At 42.7% G+C, this 13,317-nt stretch overlaps 1 protein-coding gene across 3 annotated transcripts in view; it reads left to right on the top strand.

Annotated features, from left to right (window-relative positions):
• Positions 1-879: 879 nt before the first annotated feature.
• The window catches only part of LOC149120884 (b(0,+)-type amino acid transporter 1-like), a 29,917-nt gene continuing 17,479 nt past the window's right edge, over positions 880-13,317 (top strand). Inside the window, exons 1-2 of one of the 3 annotated variants that reach the window (XM_089319183.1) lie at positions 880-1,076; positions 1,442-1,604. The gene's annotated coding sequence lies outside the window, so the exon portion shown is untranslated. Of the gene's footprint in view, positions 1,077-1,441; positions 1,605-2,488; positions 2,894-13,317 lie in introns of those variants that run through there. The other 2 variants (XM_089319184.1, XM_089319182.1) reach the window with 2 other exon arrangements.

A 13,317-nucleotide genomic window follows, 5' to 3' on the forward strand; every position in this document is an offset into this window, starting at 1 on the left:
ATGTGGGTTTATAGACAGTAGTGGCCCAGAGCCAAACCATTACATAACAGATGGTGGGCAGCCTGCCAGGCGGATGGACCTGCCGGTTACCATGACACCAGTTACCATAGAGATACGGAGACAAAAGGCAGGGAACGTGATAACTTCACCTTCTCAAGTTCATCTCCTCGACAGTGTGTATGGTCTCTCACATGTTTCCAAGGCTCTGTTTATCTCCCTCATAAACTTCACTGTTTGTTCTTTGGCATTCATAATCTCAATTGATCTATCCTCAAATTTGCTTGTTCCTTCTCCCAGTTCAAGTCTACTATTGAGAACGTGTAGTCAATTTTTTATTTCATTAAGTGTGCTTTTCAACTCCAGAATTTCATTTTGTCCTTTTTGAAGTTTCTGTCTCTGCTGATAATTTCTATTTGATGCAACACTGCCAATACCTGTTCCCTTACATTTTAACCATGGTGACTTTTAGCTCTGTGAACATACTAGTAATTGCTACTTTGAAGTATTGTTTCCCCTGATGAATCGGACTTACAGTCACTGTCACAGGCAGTATCTTTTGTTCCTCTTCTTTTCCCAGTGTGTGACTCATATCTCCCGTGTTTCTTTGCATGCCTTGTATTTTCACAAATATTTATGTTGGAAAACTGAACATACCAGTTGACACTGAAGAGCCAAAATGACTCCATTTTAAAACAAAACAAAACAAAAAAGCAGCCTCCATTTCCCATAGCAGACCTGGGTCCTTGTAAAAGCAGGCATTCAGGCATTCCGGAGATAGCAAAGCTTACCAGGGACAGCCAGCTCTGAAGACCAAGGACAGCACAGCAGAGATTACTAAACAAAGTAACTCCCTGCGCCCAGAGCTTCCCTGCTGTAAGCCCCCCGTAACTCAACTCCCTGCACCCAGAGCTTCTGTGCTGTATGTAACTTTTTTCCTGCTGATGTAGCCATTTTTCTCTCCCAAAGACGGGGCCTCACTCCTGCCTCCGCTGGGCTGGCTGGTTGGATGGGGTCCCTGTCGCAGCTTGTACTCCCGAATAAACCTTGCTTTTGCAGTTCGGTGTGATCGACTGCAGGTATTTGATCCCTCCCATTCCTGAGAGGCTTGTTATTGTTATTGTTATTGTTATTATCTGCTCTGTGACAGACTGGATTGTTTAGCTAAATCTGTTTTCTTTCCATTACCGTGAAGGCTCTGCTGTTCCTGCTCCAGGAGACAGGGCTCTGGGTGCTCCACAGTCACCCTGTGTGGGACGGTGGTGGTTTGGTGGCGCTCTCTTCTCTTTCCCTAACACATTCAGCCGTTTAACTCCAAAGCCATCTATTTCTGTGGGATTAGGTGTAAAAATGGCTACAGTTTACATCAGTCAGTGAGTAGGGGGAACACAGAACAAAATACCAGAGTGGAGGGCTTAACTAACAGAAAGTTGTTTTCTCACAGCTTTGGAGACTCGAAACTCAATATCAAGTTGCGGGCAGGGTTGATTTCCCGTGAGCTCTCTCCTTGGATTGGGAGTGGCTGCCTTCTCGCCATATCCGCATACGGAGGTCATACGAGGTCATATTGCTGTCCGTGTCCCCAGGCTTCCGTCTGGAACCCTAAGGTAGGTGGAATCGTTTTGATCCACTGGAAGCTCTCCCCTTAATTCTCTCCTCCCCCCCGCCCTTCACTCTGACTGCAGCTGGGGTCCCCATCTCATGACCTTTCTCTTTTTAACTTTTTAAAAAATCTTTTGAAGAATTTCTTTTACACCTATCATCACACAGCATGTTTTAAACGCAGATCTATAACTCTCTAATAAGGTAAAGACAAAGTCTGCCTTATTAGAAACAAGACACTGCACCACGTAAGCCTTCAAACGTTATTGTACTTTAAGTCCAGGCTGCACAGCAAGAGCCAGCCGCAGTGCCGCGGCAGGGAGGGGCCCCGTGGGCCGGTGCAAGGCCATGATTCTCGAAGCCTACAGATGTCAGCCCACCCACCTCTGAGTTGTGGGCTGGGCTGGTGATCCACTGGGTGTCGGGATTGCTTCTGGTAGCCTATGGAAGGGATGAATGAAGATAATCTCTTGTATGTGGAACCTTCCCAAACCCAGTAAGAATTTCAGGGCTCTCAGTCTCTTACAGTGGCACAAATCCTGCATCTGGCCTAGCCTGGCCTGGCTTGGTGTCTCAGTCCACGTGCATGGTCAGGCCGAGTAGGGCAGGGAGCTCTGTGGAGTCGACCCTTGTTACTGTGGATTCGTTGAGAGGAGGAGTGCGATGGGGGCAAAAGGTGTGGAGTCACCACACAGACCCCGGGAGTCACCTGAAAGCGCGCCAGAGGCGAGCTGCCTGCAGTTGGTACAGCAGCTTAAATAGCCAAGGCAGCCAATCCGGTCAAGGGGCGGTCTTTGCCCTAACCAATCACAGCCCGTTGCCAGGCAGGCTCCGTTGCCAGGTGGTTTCCAAAGCCATCCAATCACAACCCGTTGCCAGGCAGGCTCCGTTGCCAGGTGGTTTCCACAGCCATCCAATCACAGCCCGTTGCCAGGCAGGCTCCATTGCTGGGTGGTTTCCCAGGGGGTGTCGGAAGCCATTCCTAGTAACTGACGCTCTCTTGCCAGCGGCCATCTTGGCATGGCCTTCTCATTCCACCACAGACCCTCAGAGATAAGGGCCTTGTATCCAACTGCTGCTTTCTCGTAGCTCCTGGATGTACTTGTGTGCGACCCCCCTCCCGCCCCCGGCTCAGCGCCTGCTGCTGGCAGAGGGAAAGCCCGGGACCCCTCTGGCCGTCCCCAGGGAAGCCGCTGGACCTGCCTGCGGTGCTGACGCAGCTGCGGGAGCCCCGTTTCCCACACTCTGGCAGACACGGTGCATGTCGGACGGCTCGCTTTTGCCTTTTTGATTGGTAAGCAAAAAACAAAAACAAAAACAAAAAACTCTCAATATAAATGCTTAATTGATTTGAATGAATTGGATTCTCCATTAACCTTCGTTCGTGACAAACTCTCATGACTGTGTTTTTGACTCATTGATTATTTATTTATAATTTATCTACTCGTTGATAATTCATAATAATTAATAATAATTATCCACGAACCCACCACCCAATACAAATATCTGACCCTGACCTTTGTTTAGAAGCCTTTTAATTTTGTTCTCTATAAACTTTATTTGAGAAACATATACCCAGATTCCTTTTTTTTTTTTTTTTAAGATTTATTTGAGGCCGGCGCCGCGGCTCAATAGGCTAATCCTCCGCCTAGCGGCGCCGGCACACCGGGTTCTAGTCCCGGTCGGGGCGCCGGATTCTGTCCCAGTTGCCCCTCTTCCAGGCCAGCTCTCTGCTGTGGCCAGGGAGTGCAGTGGAGGATGGCCCAAGTGCTTGGGTCCTGCACCCCATGGGAGACCAGGATAAGTACCTGGCTCCTGCCATCGGATCAGTGCGGTGCAGCGGCCATTGGAGTGTGAACCAACGGCAAAGGAAGACCTTTCTCACTGTCTCTGTCTCACTGTCCACTCTGCCTGTCAAAAAAAAAAAGAGAGAGAGAGAGAGAGAGATTTATTTATTTGAAAGGCAGAGTTACAGATAGAGAGTGAGATCTTCCTTCTGCTGGTTCACTCCCCAAATGACATAAATGGCTGGAGCTGGACCAGGCCAAAGCCAGGAGCCAGGAGCTTCTTTCCAGGTCTCCCATGCAGCTGCAGGAGGCCATCCCTCACTGCTTTCTCAGGTGCATTAGCAGGAAGCTGGATCAGAAGTGGAGTAGCAGGGATTTGAACCAGTACCTATATTGGATGCAGCTGGCAGCTTTACCTGCTATGACACAGCGTGGGCCCCTCATTTTTCTTGTTGTTGTTGTTTTTTTTTTATTTAAATTTACTTATTTGGAAGGCAGGATTACAGAGAAAGAGAGAAAAAGAGAAAGAAGTAGCCCTTCTTTATTTGTGTTACCCAGCTTTTGAGAGGATATCCAACTAATGATTGACAAGGCCAAAGTCAAGGAGATTCCCCCCCTGAGTTTTCTTCTAGCAGTTTTGTAGTTTCAGGCCACATATTTAGGTCTTTAATCCATTTTTGAGCCAATTTTGGGGTGTAGATAACATACAGGTCTAAATTAACCCTTTTGCACATAGATATCCAGCTTGCCAAAGCCATTTATTGAAGAGACGATCCTTTCCCTGTTGTACCATCTTGATTGGGCTTTTCAAAAATTTACTGCCGGTATATACTTGGTTTATTTCTGGGGTCCCTGTTCTGTTCTGTTGGTCTGTATGAGTCCATTTTCATGCCAGAACCAATACTTTTGACTGCCACAGCTTTGTAACATAACTTGAAATTAGGAAGTGTGGTGTCTCCAGGCTTGTTTTTTCTTTCTCATGGTTGTTTAGCTATTAGAGGTCTTTTGTGGTTCTGTATGAATTTCAGAATCTTTCTCTATTTCTGTGAAAAATACCATTGCAATTTGATAGTGATTTCATTGAATGTGTATATCACTGTGGGTAGTATGAACATTTTAGCAATATTAATTCTTCCAGACTACAAACATGGAATATATTTTCGTTTATTTTTATCTTCTTGAATTTCTCTTATTAATGTATCATAGTTTCAGTGTGTAGATGTTTTGCTTCCTTGGTTAAATTCATTCCTAAATACTTTATTCTTAATGCTATTATATGATTTCTTCTTCAGATAGGTTGCTATTTGAAATGTATATAGACATGCAGTTGACTTTTTTCAGTGTATTTTGTATGCTGTAACTTTACTGAATCCATACGTTAGTGCTTGTATGGAATCTTTAGAATTTCCTACATGTGGATTCATGTCAGTTGCGAGGAGAAGTAATTTTACCTCCTCCTTTCCGACTGCTGTGCCTGCAGCTTCTTTCTCTCATCAGGTTGCTCTTGCCGGTGTTTCCAGCACTGCGCAGGAACCACAAGAGCATGCTTCATCCTGGTGGACCCCAGTCCTAGAGCAAAATATTTCTATTTTCTCTCATTGCAGTGAGTCTTTCAGAAGTGGACTTTATCATGTTGAGGAAGTTAGCTTCTGTTTTGTTGAAAGTTTTTATTTTTACCATGAAGTGATGTTGATCTTTGTCAAATGCATTTTGATATCTATTGAGATGATCTTCAATTCTTTTAATATGGTGTATCAAATTGATTATTTTCAGTATGTTACACTAGCCTTGCATCCGTGGGATAACTCCCATTTTGTAACAATATATAATATTTTTGATGATGAATTAGTTTGCCAATATTTTATTCCTCAGTATTTTTTAAAGATTTATTTTATTTATTTGAAAGAGTTTCAGAGAGAGGTAGTAAGAAAGAGGTTTTCCATCTACTGGTTCACTCCCCAGATGGCCACAACAGCCAGAGCTGCGCCTATCTGAAGCCAGGAGCCAGGAGCTTCTTCCTGGTCTCCCACATGGGTGCAGGGGCCCAAGGACTTAAGCCATCTTCTACTGCTATCCAAGGCCACAACAGAGAGCTGGAATGAAAGAGGAGCAGCTGGGACTAGAACCAGCGCCCATATGGGATGCCGGCACTTCAGGCCAGGGCTTTAACCCGCTGCACTACAGCGCCACACCTCCCCCCCGCCCCACCCCACCCCGTCAGTATTTTTTGCTTCTGTAGTCATTAGACATATTGGCCTGTAGTTTTATTTTCTTGTGATGTCTTTATTTGGCTCTCATCTCAGACTGATGCTAGCCTCATAGACAGAGTTTGGAGATAATCCCTCATATTTTTGGAAAAGTTTAACAAGGATTGGTGTTAATTTTTTCTAGTCAGGTAGAATTCATGCTGAAGCCATCTGGTCCTAGGCTTATCATTGTTGAGAAGTTTTTGATTACTGCTGTGATCTCTTTATTTGTTATTAGTCTGTTCTGGCTTCTATTTTTTTTCATATCAATTAGACAATTTTTACTAAATGAGAAAGTACATTTAAAATGTGTTTTAAAAAATAGAATTAGAAGCCGGCGCTGTAGCTCAATAGGCTAATCCTCTGCCTGCGGCGCCGGCACACTGGGTTCAAGTCCCAGTCGGGGCACTGGATTCTGTCCAGGTTGCCCCTCTTCCAGTCCAGCTCTCTGCTCTGGCCTGGGAGTGCAATGGAGGATGGCCCAAGTCCTTGGGCCCTGCACCCCATGGGAGACCAGGCTCCTGGCTTCGGATCAGTGCAGTGCACCGGCCACAGCGGCCATTGTTGGGTTAATCAACGGTAAAGGAAGACCTTTCTCCCTGTCTCTCTCTCACTGTCCACTCTGCCTGTCAAAAAAAAGAAAAATAGAATTAGAAAAAAAAGACATATGCAGTTTAAGGAACCTTTGCACTGTGCCGAAAATCAAACATTTCTTGCAGTAATACAGTGGGCCAACTCATAAACTGTAAGTTAGCAGAATTCTCAATTTAACATTTTCGAGGACAATATTAAGGTCAAGAATTTCACATCTATGGTAGCACATATAGAAGGGCATTATAAATGTGATGTCCATCCCTACGAAGCTTACAAATTTGACAATGCTCAATAAAACCACATCCAATAGTTTTGCATCCAAACAATCACATTTCTATTTCTTTTGATTCAGTCTTGGCAGGTTGTAATTTTATAGAAATTTAATCACTGGGGCCAGTTTTGTGGTGTAGTGGGCAAGTCTATCTGTGATGCCAGCATCCCACATGGGCTCTGGTTCATGTCCTGGCCACTCCACTCTGATCCAGCTCCCTGCTAATGGCCTGGGGAAAGCAGTGGAAAATGGCCCAAGTGTTTGGCCCCTGCTACCCATGTGGGAAACCTGGATGAAGCTCCTGGCTCCTGACTTCAGCCTGGCCCAGAGCTGCTGTTGCAGCCATCTTGGGGTGTGAACCAGATGATGGAAGATCTCTTATTCTCTCTCTCCCCCTTTTTCTCTGTAACTCTTTCAAAATAAATAAAATAAATCTTTTTTAAAAATATATTCATTATTTTTATGTTATCCAGTCTTTTGCCATATAATTGTTTATAATAGTCCCGTATGAACCTTTCCACTTCTGAAGCAAGCTTTTCAATGTCTCTTCTTTCATTTTTTATTTTATTTAAGTCTTTTTACTTTTTTATTTGTTTGTGTGGCTAAGGACCTATATTCTCAAAACTCAACTCCATGTGTGCTAATTATTTTCCTATTTTTTTCTGTTCTCTCTTTATTTATGTTGACATTTTATTTCCTGCCTTCCACTGGATTTAGTTTTTTCTTCTTCTAGTTCCCTGAGGTGTAAACTTAGGTTGCTTATTTGAGATCTTTATTTCAATATAGGCGTCCCATACGTTTTGGTAGTATTTATTTTTTATTTCATCCAGTGAGAGATTTTTTTCAATTCCATTTTGATCACCTCTTTTACCTAGTGGCTGCTCATGTACAAATTAGTTTACATATGTTTGTGAACTTCTTGCTCTTATTGGTTTCCAGTTTCATTTCATTGTGGTCAGAAGAGAAACTTGGAATGACATTAATCTTCTTAAATTATTTTATGATCTAGCACATGATCTGTGCTGGAGAATGTTCTGTGTGTACTTGAGAAGAATGTGTAAAGAATTATACTGGTGAAAATTTGCATTATATTTAAGTCTATTAGGTATACGATGTTGTCCAAGTCCATTATTTATTGATTTTTCAATCTGGATTTTCTGTTATTTAAAGTGAGCTGTTGAAGTATTCTATTATTGTATTGCTATCAATTTCTTCAGTAAAGTATATCAATAATTGTCTTATATACTTGGGTGCTCTGAGGTTGGATATTATATATATATATATTATGTATCATTGTTATATATCATGTTGTAAAAATGTAATAGAAGGATCTTTGTCTCTGGAGACAGTTTTTGATTTAAAATCTATTTTGTCTGACATTGGTATAGCCAACCCTGCTCTCTCTTGGTTTCTATTTGCATGGAATATCATTTTCTATTCCCTTACTTTTGGTTTATGTGTATCTTCTCAGGTGAAGTGAGTCTCTTGTAGGTAGCATATGCTTTGGTCTTGTGTTTGCTCCATTCAACCATTCTGTTTCTTGCAATTAGAGAATTTAATATATTTAATTATTAAGTACAGATAATTATTAAGTACAGGTAATTATTAAGTACAGATTTACTCCTGGCACCCTCTTGTTTTCTAGTTGTTTTATAGATCCTTTCTCCCATCTTACAGTTTTCCTTTGTGATTGATTTTTCTAATGGTGCGTTTTGATTCTTTGCTTTTTATTTTGGTGTAGGTGTAGGTTTTTGCTTTGCAGTTATCTGGCTTAGCAGAAAAACACAGTGACAACAGGCTACTTTAAACTAACAACAACTCAACTTTGTATAAAAAGAAAATTCTGTTTTAAGTCTCCCCATTTTGAATTTTTGATGTAACAATTTATATTTTTTAAGGATTTGTCTATTTAATCTAAAAAGCAGAGTTACAGAGAGAGAGAGAGAGAGAGAGAGAGAAGCTGAAAGATCTCCATCCCCTGGTTCACTCCCCACGTGGCTACGACAGCCAGAGCTGGGCCAATCCAAAGCCGGAAGCCAGGAGCTTCTTCTGAGTTTCTCATGTGGCTTCAGAGACCGAAGCACTTGAGCCATTCCCTGCTGCTTTCCCAGGCCATGAGCAGGGAGCTGGGTTGGAAGTGGAGCAGCCGAGACTCGAACCAGCACCCATGGGGGATGCCAAAGCCACAGGTGGAGGCCTACCACGCCATAGCACCCGCCGCAACAGTTTACAATTTTATGTTGCATATCTTTTAATTCTTTTAGTAAGTGTTGATAGTTTGTCTTTTCATCTTCATACTAAAGATATGTAGCTTATACACCATGATTACAGTACCATTCAGAGTATTCTGAATTTACTGTTTACTCCCTATAGCCAGTGAGCTTTAAACATTCAGATGTTTGCATGCTACTAATTAGAATACTTTCAGCGTGAACTCCTTTTTCGCATTTCTTGTAAGATGGGTCTGGAGGTGATGAACTCTCTCCGCTTTTGTCTGTCTGGGAAAGCCTTATCCCGCCCCTCATTTCTGAAGGATGGCTGTACTTGGTACAGTATTCTCCAATGATAGTTTTTTCCTTCAGCAATTTAAATATTCCATCCTACTTTTCCCTGGCCCATAAGGTTTCTGCTGAGAAGCCTGTAGTCTGTTTCTAGGCTTGTGAGTACTTCCTTAGATGTCACCTGCTGCTTCTCCCTGTTGCTTTCAGGATCCTGTCTTTATATGTGACTTTTGACAGTTTGATTAGCGTAAGTCTTGGAGTAGTCTTATCAGGAGTGAGTCTCATTGGTGACAGTTGATCTTGTACCTGGGTGCCTGTCTCCAGATTTGGAAAGTTTTATGCTTTAAATAAGTTTTCTACCCTTTGTGTTTCTCTCTTCCCTCTTGAACTTCAATGAACTCAAAATTTGCTCTTTTGATGTTGTTCCACAGATGGCATAAGCTTTCTTCATCACTTTTCATACGTTTGCTTTTTGTTCCCAATGGAATCTGTGGCTTGGAACAGCCTGGTGATCTCACTGACTTTTATGCAGTCAGTGTGCTTTATTAAACTTTTCATTTCATGCATTGTTTCTCAGGTCCAAAATGTGTTCAACATTTCTGTCACAACCTCTATGTTAAATATTTCTGCTTACATTTCTGAATTATTCCCTAAGTTTGCTGAACTTCCTTAAACTGGCTGTTTTGAATTCTTGGTTGGGCAGATCACACATCTGCATCTCTTTGGGGTCAATCACTGGCACCTTTTTTGCTCATTTGGTGATGCCATATTTCTCTGACTGTTCTTTTTTTTAAGATTTATTTTATTTATTTGAAAGACAGAGTTACAGAGAGAGGTAGAGACAGGGAGAGAGGTCTTCCACCCACTGGTTCACTACCCAGAGGGCCATAACAGCTGGAGCTGCACCCATCCGAAGCCAGGAGCCAGGAGCTTCTTCTTGGTCTCCCATGCGGGTGCAGGGGCCCAAGGACTTGGGCCATCTTCTACTGCTTTCCCAGACCATAGCAGAGAGCTGGATCAGAAGTGGAGCAGCCAGGACTAGAACTGGTGCCCATGTGGGATGCTGGCACTTCAGGCCAGGGTGTTAACCCGCTGCACCACAGCACCGACGCCTCTCTGATTGTTCTTGATCCTTGTGGTCATGCATCAATGTCTCTGTACTGACAACGCTGGTATTCACACTGATCTTTGCATTCTGGCTTTTTCTGTTACATCCTGTCATAGCAGGTCTCGGAATTCAGAGAAGATTATCTGTTGTGATTCCCTAAACCCAGGCTTCAGACCTGTTAGTGGCTAGGTACCAGGATGATTGCCCACTTCAGGGCAGTGCCTCTGTTGCCAGGCACGCAGGTTAGCTTCAACTAGGTCTCTGTAAAGGTTCCTGTGGCTCACTGGTTGGGTGCCTTAGTGGCCATACTTGAGTTGGTGGTCGTAGTGAGCTATAACTGAGGTAAGGGTTGTTTCAGGTCCACAGCCAAGACAGTTCTCAGGCCCGCCTCCAGTGTCACAGACAGCTGTGTCTCCCAGCGGATTTGGAGTGAACAGGCCTTTTCTCAGACTGGGTTTTCGAAGGACTAGAGACCATTTATAGGGCTGTTGCATTGATTCACAATGTAACCAGGGTCAGGCTGTGTGCCTAGGGGTTCTACTGGGTTTCTAGGTGGGTAGAACTGCTATCAGCCTATAGACAAATGGGGCCAGAGCCAAGTTTCAGGAGTGCTTGACGAAATACTGGGGGCAGAGGTTGGCAAGCCTACCAAGGAGTCTCAGCAGGCCATGTCTCCTGGCAGGAACCTGGCTGGGTAGAATTGATGCAGGACCACAACCAGCAGGAACTGAAACAGCTTTGGTGATAATACAGGATCTGTTGTGGAACCAGTATTGGCAAATCCAAACTGAGGGCAGCAGTGTCCATTTGGTCTTGGGTGTTAAGACCTCTGTTTCCTAGTTGGTTTTCTCTTTGTATGTTCTATTCATTATCGAAAGTGCAGTATTGAAATTTTGTATTATTGTTGGAGGTTTTTTTTCTCCTTTGAGTCCTGCCAATGTTTCCTCTTATGTTCTCTTATGTTGAGCTTACATATATTTATTTTTTCTATTTGTAGTAATTTGTCCCTTGTATCAGTTTATAACATCCTTCTTTGTATTTTGTGATAGTTGTTGACTTAGAGTCTATTTTGTCTGGTATAAGTGTAGCTATCTCTTGGTTGCCACTTGCATGAAATATTTTTCCATCTGTTCATTTTCAGATTATGTGTGTCTTTAAATCTAAAATGAGTTTCTTGGCTGGCGCTGTGGCATACTTGGCTAATCCTCCGCCTGCAGCGTTGGCACCCCAGGTTCTAGTCCCGGTTAGGGCGCCAGATTCTGTCCCAGTTGCTCCTCTTCCAGTCCAGCTCTCTGCTGTGGCCCGGGAGGGCAGTGGAGGATGGCCCAAGTGCTTGGGCCCTGCACCCGCATGGGAGACCAGGAGGAGGCACTTGGCTCCTGGCTTTGGATCGGCACAGTGCCAGCCACAGTGCCAGCCACAGTGCACTGGCCGTAGCGGCCATTTGGGAGGTGAACCAATGGAAAAGGAAAACCTTTCTCTCTATCTCTCTCTCTCTCACTGTCTAACTCTGCCTGTCAAAATAAATAAATAGATAGATAGATAGATAGATAGAAAATAGATAAAATGAGTTTCTCACTGACAGCATATAGTTGGGTAATTTTTGATTCATTTAACTACTTTGTCTTTTGATTAGGGAGTTTAACATATGAACATTTGAAGTGATTATTGATAAGAAAGGATTCATTATTGTTTTGTTAATTGTTTTGTTAGCTTGTTACCTTAGTTTCTGAAGGATTTATTAATTCTTATTTTTTGTCCTCTAACCTGCTCTCATATTCTTACTTGTAACCCCCCAAGTTTTAACTATGATATAGTCATTTGTCATTCATATTTTATTATAAATTCCCTTGAAGGAAGCATGTCTTTTGAGCCATGTCACTTGGCTCTAGTGTAATGTCTAGGATAGAATCTACTCAGTGAAATATTCTCGCAACCTGAGCGAGGTGCTTGTGTTTCTTCCCCACCGGCTTCAGTGGCTCATCCCGATGGTGGATTGCCATAGGGAAGATCATCCTCGGAGTTCGGTCTGGTGGAGATACATAAGGGCTCCAGATCTGTGGGAAGTTGTAAGGGGAAGGGGAAAGCCAGGTTGCTTTTCCAGCTAGAACTTACTGAGGAATTTTATTGGAAAGAGTATCTTTTCTGATTGTTGTGAAGCATGAAAACACTTCTATATAATATGCACTATATAATATAGCTATGTAATATGCACTATATAACATGCACTGTATGGTATGTACTATATAATATGCACTATATGGTGTGCACTATACGATATGCACTATATAACATGCATTATATAATATACACTATATAACATGCACTATATGGTATGCACCATATAACATGCACTATATAATATCACTATATGGTGTGCACTATATAATATAAACTATGTAACATGCACTATATGGTATGCACTATATAACATGCACTATATGATATGCACTATATAATATAGCTATGTAATATGCATGATATGATATGCACTATATAATATAGCTATGTAATATGCATGATATGATATGCACTATATAACATGCACTATATGGTATGCACTATATAACACACACTATATAATATGCACTATATAGTGTGCACTATACGATATGCACTATATAACATGCATTATATAATATGTACTATATAACATGCACTATATAATATCACTATATGGTATGCACTATATGGTGTGCACTATATGGTATGCACAATATGATATGCACTATATAACATGCACGATATGGTATGCACTATATAATGTGCACTATATAATATGCACTATATGATATGCACTATATAACATGCATGCAGAAATTGCCAACAATTACAAGGCAGCCATGACTTTTTCTTCCTTTGTTCCTCTAGGCCCAGCTGGATGTGTGCCATCCTCTCTAGTTGAGGCGACAGTGTGAGGAAATGATTTCCCTAAGTCTCAACTAAAAAGAAAGGCATTAATAAAGCATTTAATTTTTTTTATTTGACAGGTAGAGTTACAGACAGTGAGAGAGAGAGACAGAGAGAAAGGTCTTCCTTCTGTTGGTTCACTCCCCAAATGGCCACCACAGCTGGAGCTACGCCAATCTGAAGCCAGGAGCCAGGTGCTTCCTCCTGGTCTCCCATGCAGATGCAGGGCCCAAGCACTTGGGCCATCCTCCACTGCACTCCCGGGCCACAGCAGAGAGCTGGACTGGAAGAGGAGCAGCCG

This window comes from Oryctolagus cuniculus, chromosome 18 (genome assembly GCF_051225735.1).
Source record: "Oryctolagus cuniculus isolate XC-2025 breed Fujian yellow rabbit chromosome 18, ASM5122573v1, whole genome shotgun sequence".
Taxonomy (NCBI): Eukaryota; Metazoa; Chordata; class Mammalia; order Lagomorpha; family Leporidae; genus Oryctolagus; species Oryctolagus cuniculus.